This window comes from Leptonychotes weddellii, chromosome 1 (assembly GCF_054177405.1).
Source record: "Leptonychotes weddellii isolate Sample4059 chromosome 1, ASM5417740v2, whole genome shotgun sequence".
NCBI classification, from domain to species: Eukaryota; Metazoa; Chordata; class Mammalia; order Carnivora; family Phocidae; genus Leptonychotes; species Leptonychotes weddellii.
Genome location: NC_138369.1, coordinates 172,712,680 through 172,728,440, shown reverse-complemented (window position 1 = coordinate 172,728,440; position 15,761 = coordinate 172,712,680).

Genomic DNA, 15,761 nt, shown 5'->3' with positions numbered 1-15,761 from the left:
GCGCCTGGGTGGCTCAGTTGGTTAAGCGACTGCCTTCAGCTCAGGTCATGATCCCAGGGTCCTGGGATCGAGTCCCGCATCGGGCTCCCTGCTCCGCGGGGAGCCTGCTTCTCCCTCTCCCACTCCCCCTGCTTGTGTTCCCTCTCTCGCTGTGTCTCTCTCTGTCAAATAAATAAATAAAATCTTTAAAAAAAAAAAATACAACCAGCACTGTCTCCCAGAACTTTCTTCAATGATAGAAATGTTCTAGAATTCCTGCCATCCAATACAGTAGCCACTAGCCACATGTGGCTATTGAGTACTTGAAATGAGGAACTGTTTTTTACATTGGTATTTAATTTCCAATACTTTAAATTTAAAAAGCCACATGTAACTATTGGCTCTCATATTGGACAATGCATATCTAGACAGCTGTATTTTTTCCTCTAGTTAAGGATACATATTATTTGTGTTTTCATAAAGCTATCCACATGGAAATGAGGTAACCACCCCCTGGATACTTTTATGACACCCAGGAGTGATCAGATCCTTAATATCTATGTTCTCAAAAACAATCTCGCTCCCTATATGAATTCTGACACTTGTACTTATTTTAATAACTTTAATATAACAAAACATCTATCAAAGTTTATTAGTTCCTTTGATAAGACCTGTAAAAATGGAAAAAAAAAATTTACTTTAAAGAATGTAGGAAATATCAAAAAGTCACTGCAATTGCTAATACCACACCATTTTCAAAGCCTCTTGTCTGTGTTCTTTTCACAGCTCAGTTCACCTTAAATTCATTGAGTATATTCTAATGGATGTCATTTTGTTTGAATCTCAGTGGAGATACAGATATTAATGGGAGATACTTCTTTTCTAGTGTGTGTGTCCTAGGAAATGTACTTTAATCACTTTTGTTTCATTTCTAACTCATTTTTTGTTGGTATGTTTACTATCCCTTCAGATCCTGGGGATAAATGTGGGATATGTGTTGCTCAAAACAGTTAGAACTTCTCTCAAGGTATTCACAGAGAAGGATAATGTACACATAGCACTATAATGAAGATGCCAACCAAAGTTTGTAAAATATTGTGGGATTTAAAAAGAACTTTTACAGGTTTGGCTGGTTTTGAAATCCATAATTTAGTGAGTCAAGTAAAGCATTAACCAGTGAGGAAATTGAGACTCCAAGTCATTAACTGATGACAGAGGAAGCAAGAACTTGGACCATGTCCTGATTTTAAATCTAGGATTCCTTCCACTACACCAATATATGGTTAAGCCAGAAGTAATGTCACTATCTCTACACTAGAGGGCCTGTGTTTGAATGATTTTGAATTATTACAGAGTGATCTCAGAGACACTTGAAAATGCTCAGATAAACGGTGCCAGTTGAAAATAAACTCTAAATATTAATGGTTCAAATGGAAAATACATTTTTAAAATCAGTGAAGATTAGTTTTATGGGTCAGCCTGGAGGTTCTACACATTTATAACTCCCCATAGGCTTTCTTTAAAATGTTTCCTCTAACTATAATATACAAATCACTATCTATGTACTTTAGGGTTGACTTGTTAAATGATTTCTAGAGGGTGTATTTTATTCATAATAAATTATATGAATATTTGCAATAAAAGTGTTTCAGTAAATAAAATTTAAAATCTAGGACCCTAATCCTCTAGTTCATGGGTTCAAGGAAAAGTTCAAATGTGTTAAGGAAAGCATTACCAGGACCAAAAATCGGACAAAGGGTAACTTTCTCTGAATCTGAGCTCCTGTTTGACTCTCACAAATCGCGGGGAATGGACACAGAACTGCAATTTTCTTTTTTTTTTTTTTTTAAGATTTTATTTATTTATTTGAAAGAGAGAAAATGAGAGAGAGAGAGAGCACATGAGAAGGGGGAGGGTCAGAGGAAGCAGGGAGCCTGATGTGGGACTCGATCCCGGGACTCCAGGATCGTGACCTGAGCCGAAGGCAGTTGCTTAACCAACTGAGCCACCCAGGCACCCCCAGAACTGCAATTCTCAAAACATGTTCTGTAATACAATAATGTCTAGATTGTCAATTAAATATTTGCATAAAAATAAACAAAAATGTTTTAATTATAATAGTCAAGGGTTGTACCAATTTGAATGGTTTATTTACATCAGGGTATTTCTAATCCCTTAACACACTAACACAAATATGGAGAGGGATGTCAAAGAAAACCAGAGGAGGATAGATGTTCAAGTTGTGAAAGCAGATATTATTTATAAACACTATAGCAACTGGGAGAAAGAGACTTTAGTATTGAACTGGGCTCCATTCTGAATACAGCTTGAACAAGTGGGAATAGACAGCCAAGAAGCAGGGCGGGGATGTTGGATGGAAAATTACTGACAGGAAGCATCAGAGATATGGAGGGATTCTGGCTATAGTGACCTAACAGGATTCTTGCTCAAGGCCTGCCTGGGTGATCAGATACCAAGGATAGGGGTTGAGGAAGTTGATCAGATATCGAGGGTTGATATTTTTTTTTTTTTAAAGATTTTATTTATTTATTTGACAGAGAGAGACACAGCGAGAGAGGGAACACAAGCAGGGAAAGTGGGAGAGGGAGAAGCAGGCTTTCCGCGGAGTGGAGAGCCCGATGCGGGGCTCGATGCCAGGACCCTGGGATCATGACCTGAGCCGAAGGCAGATGCCTAATGACTGAACCACCCAGGTGTCCCGAGGGTTGATATTTTTACAAAATTGACCTAACAGGATTCTTGCTAGAACTGGACTCTACAGTGAAGGACATGGAAGCCCTCAACAAAAAGAGAGCTCAGAAGAGCCTGTCCAAAATTTGGTCAAGGAGAGAATCTTGCCAAGGACTGTGTTTCTAAATGTTTTAGATGCCAAAGATATTGCTGTTTTCCATTAAACTTCTCATAGGACCTGCTGTCACTTGGAACAGACTTTGAGAAATTATTGATAGAGCATCATTTCAGTCTGTATTTCATAGTCTTGAGTTCTCCAGTTTTAGCCCTAAGGGCAATAACTGAAGGGCTTATGGCTTTTGCTGTTCCTGTCATGATGGGATAAGAAAGACAAAGGATAATTTATTAAGAAATTTGAGTTACAGATCTAGCTCTGATATTATTCTACTGTAATTACCCTGTGCAAACAATTTAAACTCTCTAATCTTCAGTTTGATCATCTGTAAAATACAAGGTGAAATTTGTTGATAACAAATTTATTTCCTTCAGGGGCTACTATCTGACTCTCTCTTGCTCACTTTTAAAATTTTTATTTGACTGATACACTTCCCTGACATTACTTTGGAAACTGTTTATATTAACTTCCCTTACTTCTTACTTAACTTTCTAGTTTTTCACATAACTCTCTACACCCTACCAGGGTAGAATAAAGGTAACAGAATCCTTTAAGTTCTTCTTATATCCCTCTTTCAAAATTGAGAAAATCACATTCTGGCAACAATCTGATCTTTAATTTCAAAGGGCTCTTCCAAAGGGTTGAAGAATATCTTGCAGCTAAGAGGCTTAAATTGTTATCTCCTGAAATTAACTGAAAACTCTGTCAGTCATTCCCGAACAATCCTAGGGACTAAGTCTCTGAATTTAGAAACAAAATAGTTGTCCAAAATAAAAAAAAAAAATTAAAATCAAAATAAATATCCCCCTACCATATTTTATACCATTTCGTTACAATTTTTACACCATATAACATTTGTGAGATGAAGGTGATAATAACAAAAGTTTAGGTAATTGAAATATAAGACAGGGAGGGAAGGGATGAACGTACTATTTGTTAAGCATTCCTTGATTTTAGGTCACATGCTAGGGGCAATACACTGAACACTTGGACATCTCTCCCTCGAAGCACCTTATAGGTCATATTTTGTATCACGCTCTTGCAGATGAGAAAACAAGGGTCAGATGTTGTTAAAGAAGACTTGTTTAATAATTTAGAGAACTAGGATTCAAACAACGCCTTCTAGAATCCACATACTTTAAATGCAGAGTTTTGTACTACATTGGAAAGCAAGAACAAGCCGAGATGAATACGAAAAGGGGGTAGGGGGCTGCAGAGAGGGAGAGAGAGATTTGAACACACATAATGTGGGTGGATCCTTTCAGGGGTGACATCAGAAAGACATTCCTAATAAAAGGATTTTCTTTTGGAATAGGACATCCCAGAGGGATGTAAATGATAACACAACGTTGGAGAAATGAAGGCCCAGTGCCCAGATTACACCCTGAACTTCTTTATCACTTCATAAACTAAAAATAACACCTTAATTACTGGTTCTCAAACCATGGTTGCACATATATTTCTTTAAATCAAGATTATAAAAAGTCCTAAATTACAAAATACATTATGCAATAAACAGACCATAGGCCAATACCCATTTTTCTTTGATTATTCCTTTGCAAAACAAACAAGTAAGCAGGAAAACAAACAACTAAAAAGTAGTGGGATTTGCTACAACTCTGGACACTTAAAGATTTTTTTAAAAAATAGTAAGTCTAATATCCTCAATAATAACACATTATACCTTTCTTCTTCTCTATCTTATTAAGATGAAAGTAGGAATATAGAAAATGCATGTTTCCTTGTGCAGCTTTGCATTCTAAAACATATGGGGAACCTAACTTTGCTGTGAACACTTAAATTTATAGGAGAACATCCTACCCCTGTATTTATTATAAAACAGTTTCTTCCCGAAAAATTCAAATGTCTCTAAAGGCTTAAGTAAAGGGAAACCCTTTGTGCCATAGATGTTAATTCACACTTTTTTTTTTTTAAAGATTTTATTTATTTATTTGAGAGAGCGAGAATGAGAGAGAGAGAGAGAGTACATGAGAGGGGGGAGGGTCAGAGGGAGAAGCAGGCTCCCTGCCGAGCAGGGAGCCCGATGTGGGACTCGATCCAGGGACTCCAGGATCATGACCTGAGCCGAAGGCAGTCGCTTAACCAACTGAGCCACCCAGGCGCCCTAACTCACACTTTTTATTGTTTATAAAAGTTTAGGCATTTAGGATTTTTTTTTGTTTCTCCAAAATAGTACAAAATAAATAATTCCATAGATTATGAAAAGGACAAACTTATGCAGGATCAAATGCAAGTCCTATCTTGAGATCCAATCAGAGAGTCATTGAAACTGAGGAAATTAGATTTGTACTATGAGAGACAGTTCAGTTATTTTTCAGTGTTTCATTTTTCTAGAAAGGATCAAGATTTCCTGCCCAAATTAAATGAAATTTAGAACAAATAAGGAAAATTGACCCAGGTCAAAGCTGGAAAATTAGTGAATTGGGACCTACATGTAAAAGTTAGTATACATTCACAGAATTTTCTTTCTTTTTTTTTTTTTTCTTTTTAAGAGTGTGAGAGAGAGAAGAGAGAGAGGGTGGGCTGGGAAGGGCCAAAGCGTGATAGAGACTTTTAAGCAAGCTCAATGCCCAGCCCAGCACAGAGCCCAACTCGGGTTGGGTCTCAGGACCCCGAGATCATGACCTGAGCCAAAATCAAGAGTCAGATGCAGATTATTATCCTAGCTACTTTTATTGTAAAAATCAGGGTAAGTTTTCATCCCACAATGTCTATTGAGTCATGTCAATAATATGGTATGGATTTTAATTGCCATTTTGACTAATAATTAATGCTTTTATCTTAGAATGATTATGGAAAACTTAAAGGAATTCCTGCAGAGAGGAAATAATTTGAATTTCCGAAACATATATGATAATTGATTAAAATTGAGAGAAACTGAGGCTTTACGTATAAATATCTTGGCAAATGTTTTGTTATCTTTATAGTCTTTGTGGTCTTTCAATTTTAATACAATAAATGCATAAATGTCATGTGAAAGCAAATTGAATTCTCTTTTACAGTCAATGCAATCTTCAATTACTTTGCCATAAGATAGTTTATCATTTTGCCATTGGAAGCCATTTTTAGTTGGTAATAGGATAAAAAAAGTGGCTTTAATTAACTTGCTCTTAATGCCAATTACAGATATTCTATTATACTTTCATCTTACTAAAGATTCAAAGCACACACAAATTTTATTTAAAGAGAAAAATTTTACAGGAATATTATATTATATGGGGAAATTTTTCTATAGATTCATAATGAGAACAAGAGAGGTAATTGGCATAATCAGGGACCAGAGTTGAGAGATGAAATTAGTACCTGACACAAGTTCACATATACTCAAGTTTTAAACTAAGATAGCATTTAGAATATTGAACCTATTTTTCCTCAACTTGTTAAGAAAAGTAAGCCTGAAATCTTAGTGTGGCTGATTTTGTGAGATTCACTATGTATTAGTAATCTGTTCTTGGTCTCCAACGACATTTCTATTTTAAAAGGAGCTCTTTAGAATTTTTAAATACAAGCAAAACTTCAAAATATATGAAGTCAGATTTTTTATATTAAATTATGGAAAACAAACATTTACCACCACAACTATTAAAGAGTCTATCCCCTAGCTACTATTTTGTATTGCATAATATTGGAATTTCCATTATAGATAAGTTCAGGATGATCACTGAAGTAATTTAAATGCCATAATTAATATTGCTGATAAGTAAGACACATGCATTTAGAAATCTACAATATTTGGCTGAAGTAGATACTACATATGAATTTATTTTTAAGGGAATAGGAAAATACTGTTGAAAATGCTAAATCAGTAGAAATGTCAGATGTATCATTGAACAAACAGTATTCAATTTTTGACTGATGTTGAGAGGGGTAACATGAATAAGGAAAAGTTAGAAACTGTCTTGGGGAGCTCTGAATTCATCAAAAATAAGAAAAACTACGATAAGAATTTTTAAATATTTATGATTTATTTTGCTGGACCTCCTTGTTGAGGTGACTTCAAGCTTCCAGAAACTAAGTGGGCATTAGCTATACTTGAATTTCAAAATAAATACATCTCTTGGGCCTTATTCTTCGTCACACTTAGCCTTTCTTTTCCTACTTTTTGTCCGACAATCATATCCCAGAAAATAATTATTTTTCTTCCATGCTTTCAGAAGTTTCAGAGGCAAGTTTGATCTCTGGTTCCTGATGATCATCGGTTTTGGACAGTGATAATTAAATCTTAAAACACTTGTGAAGTGAAAGAAAATTCTAAAAACATAATCATGTTGAAAGCAAACAAAAATTATTATAATTCAGTGATTGGTTGATTTCCAAAGGTAAATTATCTTGTAGAAGCAGTAAGAACTCAATAATGCATTTTGTAATCTCTAGTTTCACCATTAAACATTTTATTTTTTTAAAGATTTTACTTATTTATTTGAAAGAGAAGGTGGGGGGGCAAAGGGCAAGGGAGAAGCAGACTCCCTGCTGAGGAGGGAAACCGACCCACAGTCCTGGGATCATGACCTGAGCCAAAGGTAGATGCTTAACCGACTGAGCCACTCAGGCGCCCCACCATTAAACACTTTAAATGTCTCTGTAACTAATAGTTTGTAAAGAAAAAAATAAAAAAAGACTTTGTTAGTGCAAAAGAATGAAAGAGTAAGAGTAAGAAGAATACAATAAAGGTGAATAAAATAGAAATGCATATATATATATAGAAAAATATATTAGAAAGGAAGACATAAATGCCAAGTGTATCATTAAGTAATCATTTAATTATGAACTAAATACTTAGAATAAGGGTTCAAGGTTGTCAGCCTTGACCAAACATAAATACAACCATAGACTGCTTAGAAGAGCTGTAAATCGAGTAAACACAGAAAGATTTCAGTAAAAGGCTAGAAAAGATATATTAAACTCTAATAAAATAAAATTCTTCTATCCTATGTAAACAAAGACAAGTGAGTCTTGTTTCAGTTTTGAAAAATGACTTAACATTTAAAGATAGAGCCCTCTTCACTAACAACAGGGAACAAAAAATTATAGAAAAAATTGTATCAATACATACAGGAAAAATCTATAACAAAATTCAACACATATTCATGATATAATCCCTGCAAATTGGGGATAGAAGGAACCTCCCTTAATTTGTTAAAGAGAACACACACACACATTTAGAAATAATTAATGAAAAATGATTACAAGAATTCCTTGGAAATTAGGAATGAAACAAAAATATCTGCTATCACTACTTTTCTGTTCAAGTAAAATCTTCACACTATAAAACATGAAAATAAACAAAAAGCAAATAATTAGACAGGAAAAATTAACAGAGCAATTAACTAGATATACAATTTTGTTCATAGAAAATTATGAATTTTACAGATAAACATTTAGAATTAATAAGAGTTTACCAAAGTTACCAGATATTAGCAAATTTACAAAAATTTAAAAATCAATTGTATTTCTATCTGCTGGCAACAAAAACATTATATAATTTTAAAAAATGGTTTCCACTTACTATGTTATCCAAAAACATCAAATGTTCAAGAATAATGAAAGATATATAGGACATATACATTAAAAACTACAAAAGACCATTGGGGCACTGGGTGGCTATGTTGGTTAAGCATCTGCCTTGGGCTCAGGTCATGATCCCAGAGTCCTAGGATCGAGCCCCACATCGGGCTTCCTGTTCAGCGAGGAGTCTGCTTCTCCTTCTCCCTCTGCTTCTACCCTCACAGCACTCCTCTCCCGCTGCTTGTGCTCTCTCACACTCTCTCTCTCAAATAAATAAGTAAAATCTAGAAAAAAAAAAAGAAAAAACAACATTGAGAAAAATTAAGTTGGAATAGAAAAAAAAATGGAGATACGGGGAGAGACGAATAGGTAGAGAACATAGAATTTTATGGCAGTGAAACTGCTTTATATGATACAATAATAATAGGTACATGTCATTATACATTTGTCCAAACCTATAGAATATACAACATCAAGTGAATCATAAAGTAAAATATGGAGTTTGGATAGTAATGATTTGTCAATGTAGGTTTGTCACTTGTAATAAATGTACCACTCTTATGAAGGATGTCGGTAATGTGGGAAGCTATGCACATGTGGAGGCAGAGGGCATATGGGAAATACCTGTACCTTCCTCTCAATTGTGCTGTGAACCTGAAACTGCTTTTAAGAAGTCTGTAAATTTAAAAAAAAAAAAAAGGAGGAATTGTAAAACTCTATAATGTTAACATGACCTTTCCCTGTAGACGTAGATACCATATAAATTCAGTGATAACCCGATTAATATTCCAACAGGTTTCATATTGTTTTTGTGTGTGTGCATAACAAGTTCAATCTAAATTTACATAGATCTGTTAGGGCCAACAACAGATGAGGCAATCTGAGAGAACTAAACAGAGAAATTGCTTACTATAAAACTGTAGTGATTAAGGTAGCATAGTAGAAACAAAGGTAGACAAAAGGACTCCGTGAACTAGAACATGGTGTTGGACACACCCCTAAACAACCACCTGACCATTGTGGTATATAATGGGTCAGTTGTGCTATCTCAATAAATAGGGAAATGATATATTGGCTATCTATATAGAAAATAAAATTTTCCTTGATCCCAGGGTCCTCGGATCGAGCCCCTGAATTAGGCTCCCTGCTCCGCGGGAAGCCTGCTTCTCCCTCTCCCACTCCGCTGCTTGTGTTCTCTCTCTCGCTGTCTCTCTCTCTGTCAAATAAATAAATAAAAATCTTAAAAAAAAAAAGGGGGGGCGCCTGGGTGGCTCAGTCGTTAAGCGTCTGCCTTCGGCTCAGGTCATGATCCCGGGTTCCTGGGATCGAGCCCCGAATTAGGCTCCTTGCTCCGCTGGAAGCCTGCTTCTCCCTCTCCCACTCTCCCTGCTTGTGTTCCCTCTCTCACTGTGTCTCTCTCTCATCAAATAAATAAATAAAAATCTTTAAAAAAAGAAAATAAATTTTTCCTGAGCTCCACTTTCCATTATACTATTTCCTCCTCACCCTCACAAAATATTTGATGGACTTTAGATCTAAATGTAAACCAGAAAAACTGAGAATATAGAAAAAAAAAGTATATGAGAATATCTTTTTGACCTTCAGTAAACAAAGGATATATATTTTTTAAGTAAAAAATAGATATATTTTAAGTAGGCTCCACAGCCAGCATGGAGTCCAACACAGGGCTCAAACTCACCATCCTGAGATCAAGACCTGAGCTGAGATCAAGAGCTGGACACTTAACTGACTGACTGAGCCATCCAGGCAACCAGGCAAAGGATATATAAATAAGACACACAGAAATGCTAAATTTGAAAGTAAATAGTAAAGTGGCTACATTAACAACTTCTATTCATCAAAAGTCAACTTTAAGAGTGAAAATAAAAGCTACTGATGAAAAGAAGGTATTTGTAATACATTTATACAATAAAGGGTGCATATCCAAAAAGTACAAAAACTCCTGCACTTTAATGAAAAAACAGGGTTTAAGAATGTAAATTGATATTCCCTTTTGGAGAATTGTTTGGCATCATCTATTAAGCTAAAAATGTGTAAACTCTATGACCAACCATTTCACTCCTAGATGTACACCCAAAAGGCACACATATTCACGAAAAGACATATAAAAGAATGCTATGCCTAACAGCCCAAAATTGGAATCAACCAAACTGTGGTGTATTCATAAAATGAAATACCATAAAGCAGTGAGAATGCATGAACTGTCGCTACAAGGAAAACGTGAATTTCATCAGTATAATGTTGAGTGAAAGAAGTTTGGTATAAAAAAACCTACAGTGAGTAATTGTGATCACATAAAGTTCAGAAATAGGCAACATTCCTCCATAGTGTTAATCAGATCATCATTACGGTGTTTCAGGGTGTAGTGGCTGAATGGGGGCATGTGGGGGCTCCTATATTGCTGAAACTATTGTGTTTGATGAAGCTGTTTCACACATGGGTGTTGTATTAGTCTTCGATTTTGGTGTAATAAATTCCCACAAACTGAGTGACTTAAAACAAGATATTTTTCTTATCACACGATTCCCGTGGGTAGAGTCCAACAGGGCTTAGCAGGGTCCACAATGAGGGGCTCAGGATGCAGTCAAAGTGTTGGCAGGCCGATATTCCTTTTTTGAAGCCCAAGCTCCTCTTCTCAGGTAATGTGGATGTTGGCAGCACTCAATTCCCTGCAGATGCAGCATGGAGTCTCTACCTTCTTGGCTGTCAGCTAGGGCCTCCTAGAGGCTGCCCATGGGCCCTGTCACAATATGGTGATTTTATTTGATTTGATTCTTTAAGGCGGTAGGAAAATATCTCTGACTTTAAATCTCTTCCTTCAGAGAAGGCTTGGACCCTCTTTAGATGCCCATCTGAATAGGTTATTTTACCCAGATTAATCTCCTTTTGGATTAACTCAAAGTCAAATGATTTTGGACCTTAATCACATCAACTAAGGAACCTCATAATAGGAGTGAATCCCATCAAATTCACTATCTTGAGTCTTGTTCACACTCAAGGTGAGGGAATTATACAGGCATGTTGACTAGAGACGAGAATCTCGGGGACCAATTTCCATTCTGCCTGCCACAGGTGTGTTCACGGGGAAAGTTCATCAAGCTGTATGTTTATGATGCACACACATTTCTGTATGTTCTATATGTTTTACCTTAAAAAGGAAAAGAAATTAGTAAAGCAAGCCAGAAGATAAAGACTAAAGCAGATGCCATAGGATAACTATGAGTAGATATTCAGAAGATTGAACAAGAGATCCTTGAAAACTCGAGATAGTAGAATGTAGAAAACCAGAGGAAGGGGATTAGTAGGAAAGAAGCAGTTCTAGGGTGACAGCATCTTGAGGCAATATTTTATTATAGTCAGAATCTTTTGCTTTCTTCTAAATGGAAGGCAACCTCAAGAGTTGAGGAGAAGAAAAGAAGTCCATGGTTGCATATATGTGTTTAAATGAACTATGTGCACTTACAGCAAATATTAATTATTGAATATTCAGAAGAGTAGGGAGATTCAAGAAGGCAAATTAAGTGAGTGGAATCCATTTTTCAGAAAAGTCAGTTAAATTGGGGTTTCAAGTAAAGATGTTTAATTGATCTGAAATAATTTTTTGGTCATCTTTGCAATAGCAGGTTCAATGAAGTAATGAAATCATAAACTAATTTAGAAGAAATTCTAGAAATAATGTTTGGAGAGGTAGATGAAGATTGAGACACTTTGTAGTTCATAATTCTACCATTTCAAAGTACAAAAGTTAAAAGAAAATGAAAAAAACACTTCAGCAATAGAAAAGTGATACTTTAAACTATGTTACACCCATAGAATGTATTATACATGAATTTTGAAGTTATTTTTGCAATCATACAATATTTTTCATGGAAACAGAGTGGATATAGTCCATAGACTTAAGAATTTTAGTAATAAAGAAAAATAATAAGTTGCACAGATTGTAAAGGAAATATTTTTTATTTTTAAAATTGCTTTAAATAAAAATTACATGTAAGTTAAGGGAGAAATAAATAGCTCTGTATAAAACATAAAACTGCAAACATCAGAGGATAGATTGTACAGCTCTTAGGAATTGAGAGAAGAGTTAGAACTAAAACAAATTCAGAGAATAGGCTAAACAGACATTGTTAATAGCTGGCAAAGACATTCCTCTGGTCTTGAGAAAAGAATAGGGGATGGGACGGCCAAGTCCATCACTTAGCCATTGAGCCTATGTCTACATAATATTAAGAAATAGAGTTAGGTGTAGAGTAGGGAAAATTCTTCCAACTCATAGATGCATTTAAATTTGAAAGCGCTTCCTTCACAAATATCTGGTTTCCTTCATTCAATAGCCCTAACAAATGGGAAAGGTGAAGCAGTCTTGGGCATCTTATGTTTTTAGGTGACATTTTCCTAATTGCATAGGTTAATTTAAAAAAAAAAAACATTGGCAAGGCTTTATGCCTTTTTATGCCTTACCTGTTGCCTGCTTTGTAACAATTTAGATCATAATGCTATTTCTTGAAAGTGATCTTGTTTTTAATATTTTAACAGAATAGTGGACCACTGTGACTCTAATTTTCTACTTTGAATCTTTCTTGCTAATATTAGGGTCACATTTCCATACATTCTGTTATCTCAGTAACCTGCAGATATGATGAATTCACTCTCCAGAAAGGGATTTCTCACAATGTTTCAAAGGATGGCTTAAGAATTCCTTTGAAGCATAATGCAGTCATGGATTATTTTAACTCTTCCTGAGCTTTATTTTATTCTCCTTCTTCTTGATAGAAAGTATTGAGGATGAACTGAATCTGCATATGAAAAAGATGTCAGATGCAGAATTTTGTTTAAATTAGTAGTGGTATTGTGGATTGAGTGGTGAATGTGGTACTGAGCATATGAATAAAAGTGATTAATTATCTAGCTAATCAAAGAATATATTAAAGGCTGCATGGGCCTCTATCTGCCTAGGGAATTGCTGCAGCTTTGAACACTTTTGCATGTATAAGTATTAAAAATAAGGACCTTCCATCAAATGCCTATCATCTAATAGGCATCAGGAAATAGAATTCCTAATAAAATCTCATCAGGAAATCAAATTTAATCTCAAACTGAGACAGCCTAGGCCAGCATCGTCATCAATATTTTCTTAATTTGCTAAAAATAATAATGATGACTTCAATGGAGCCAATTCTTTACGCAGGAAGGAACAGTTCAGAGAAAACTAGGTTTTCTTTCCTTTTCATTTTGTAGCTAAAATCAACTTAGGAATTAAATAGAAACTGACCAAAAAACAATTTTTCCTTCCTCAAATCAGAATCACTTCATTGATTAGAGACTTGAAATGAATTATGAAACATTTCATCTCTAGTTTACTAGTCCAAACACCATCAAGATTAGTTGTGGCTAAAATTTGCTGGAATTTAATGGATGCTAAGTGACCCATGAGAATTGGCTAGTGGTCCGATTTCAAGTTCTGGAAGGCAAACTGTCATCTCTCAAGCCCATGCACATGACAGTCATAATTTAATGCATCGACCTTTAATAAATAGTTCTTTGGAGTGAACTGTCTGCCTTCAATAAGGTAAATCCCACAAAAAATATTAGGGATTTATGCATTTGCACATCTTATTGCATGAATAAACATATCATTCTATGATTTGCCTTGATTTGAATAGAATTTAAAGGGTGTTTTTTTTATTTTTAAAAACTAATCAAATAAAATGGGGCCAATGCATTATTAAAAGCAATAGATGAATGTTTTCATTAATTTTTTTTCCACATGCTAAGATTGAAAGATAGCTTAGTGGCAAGCTTGCCACCATTTATTCTTCAGTGAATAGTAACAGGGCAAGCTAAGCATCTTGACATATCTATTTAACCTCTGCTTTGTATCTAAAAGCTGAACATTTATCAACCTCCACAGCCATGGCTCTTTGAATTGCTTAGAGTGAGCATCTGTACTCAAACATATGTCGTGGATAACTACTAAGATATTTTAGCCAGTTTGGTTTAGCAGCTGTTCTGTAAAAGTGAGATGAGTAATTTAATAAGTAACTCTCCTTCACTCTGATACTCTTCCCCCAGTGTATGCCAACCTCAGCCAGAAACGCAGCCTAAAAAGCATTCATTGCTTGTGAGACATAAAAACAGGATAATGATTTATGCAGAGGACCATCTTCCAGGCACTGACAAGCACTCGCTGTCCCACACAAGTCATTGCTGCTGCTCTAAAGAGAACAGATGGCTTTGCACACACCACTAACAAAGAAGGAATTCTGCACAGATAGCGTGAAACTTCACTACTTTTCCAAACACATCTTGTTTGAACCAAGTACTAAAAAAAACTTGCCAAAATTCAACTTGCCAAAGTACAACAAATATGAACCTTGGTCTTGCTCCTAGAAAAACATAACATAGATTTAAAAAATGTTTTAAGAGATGGATGAAGACAAACTACCATATTTGTTATTTCCTATATTAAACCAAATAGATAGTCTCACAATATGAATCCAAAGTAAGTTCTCTGATGTATTTGAAAGGTTATGACTATGAAACTATCAGACAAGATTCTGAATTAAATAATATGATGACCAGTATTTGTTCATTAATAAAGTGTTCAAAATGCTTCAGAATTTAATTATATTTGTATTCTAGTTGTATATTTTAGAAAACATATTTTAAAAAAAAGAATAAACATCCTGATTAGTAATGTTTTTTGGTGTTCCATGTAATGATTATTCAGGAAAACTGATCCCCAACAATGTCCCAATAGACTGTGCTTCTGTTAAGATGTACCAATCAATTTTCATTCTATTATTACCTGACAGCATATTCAGTATTGGGTCTTGTAATATATTCCAAAATTTATAGGTAGACATGTGACTTTATTCAGAAAGCATTATTTGTTCATCATTGGATCATAGAAACATGAATGTAGATCACATAACCAATTGTGGACCAATGTGGCAAAGCAATATACATGTCCATTTGAAAAACAAACAAAAATTTGCAATTGGAAATTTTAAGCCTTCTGTATAACATTGTTAAAAAAGAGATTGGCAGGTGCTTGGGTGGTGGAGTCGGTTAAGTCACCAACTCTTGGTTTCGTCCCAGGTCATGATCTCAGTGTCATGAGATCGAGTTCCTCGAGAGGCTCCGCATTCAGAGGGCACAGAGTCTGCTTAAGTTTCCTTCTCGCTCTGCCCCTCTACACCTCTCTCTTTCAAATGAGCAAGTAAATCTTAAAAGAGAGGGAAAGATTGGGCATCATAGCCACTGTTAAACCTGGCATTTTGGTGAATTTGCAATCATAGCTGCCATATCTTCTCACCCCTGGCTACACGATGCATAGTGCATGCAACATTGGCATCCACATCCTATA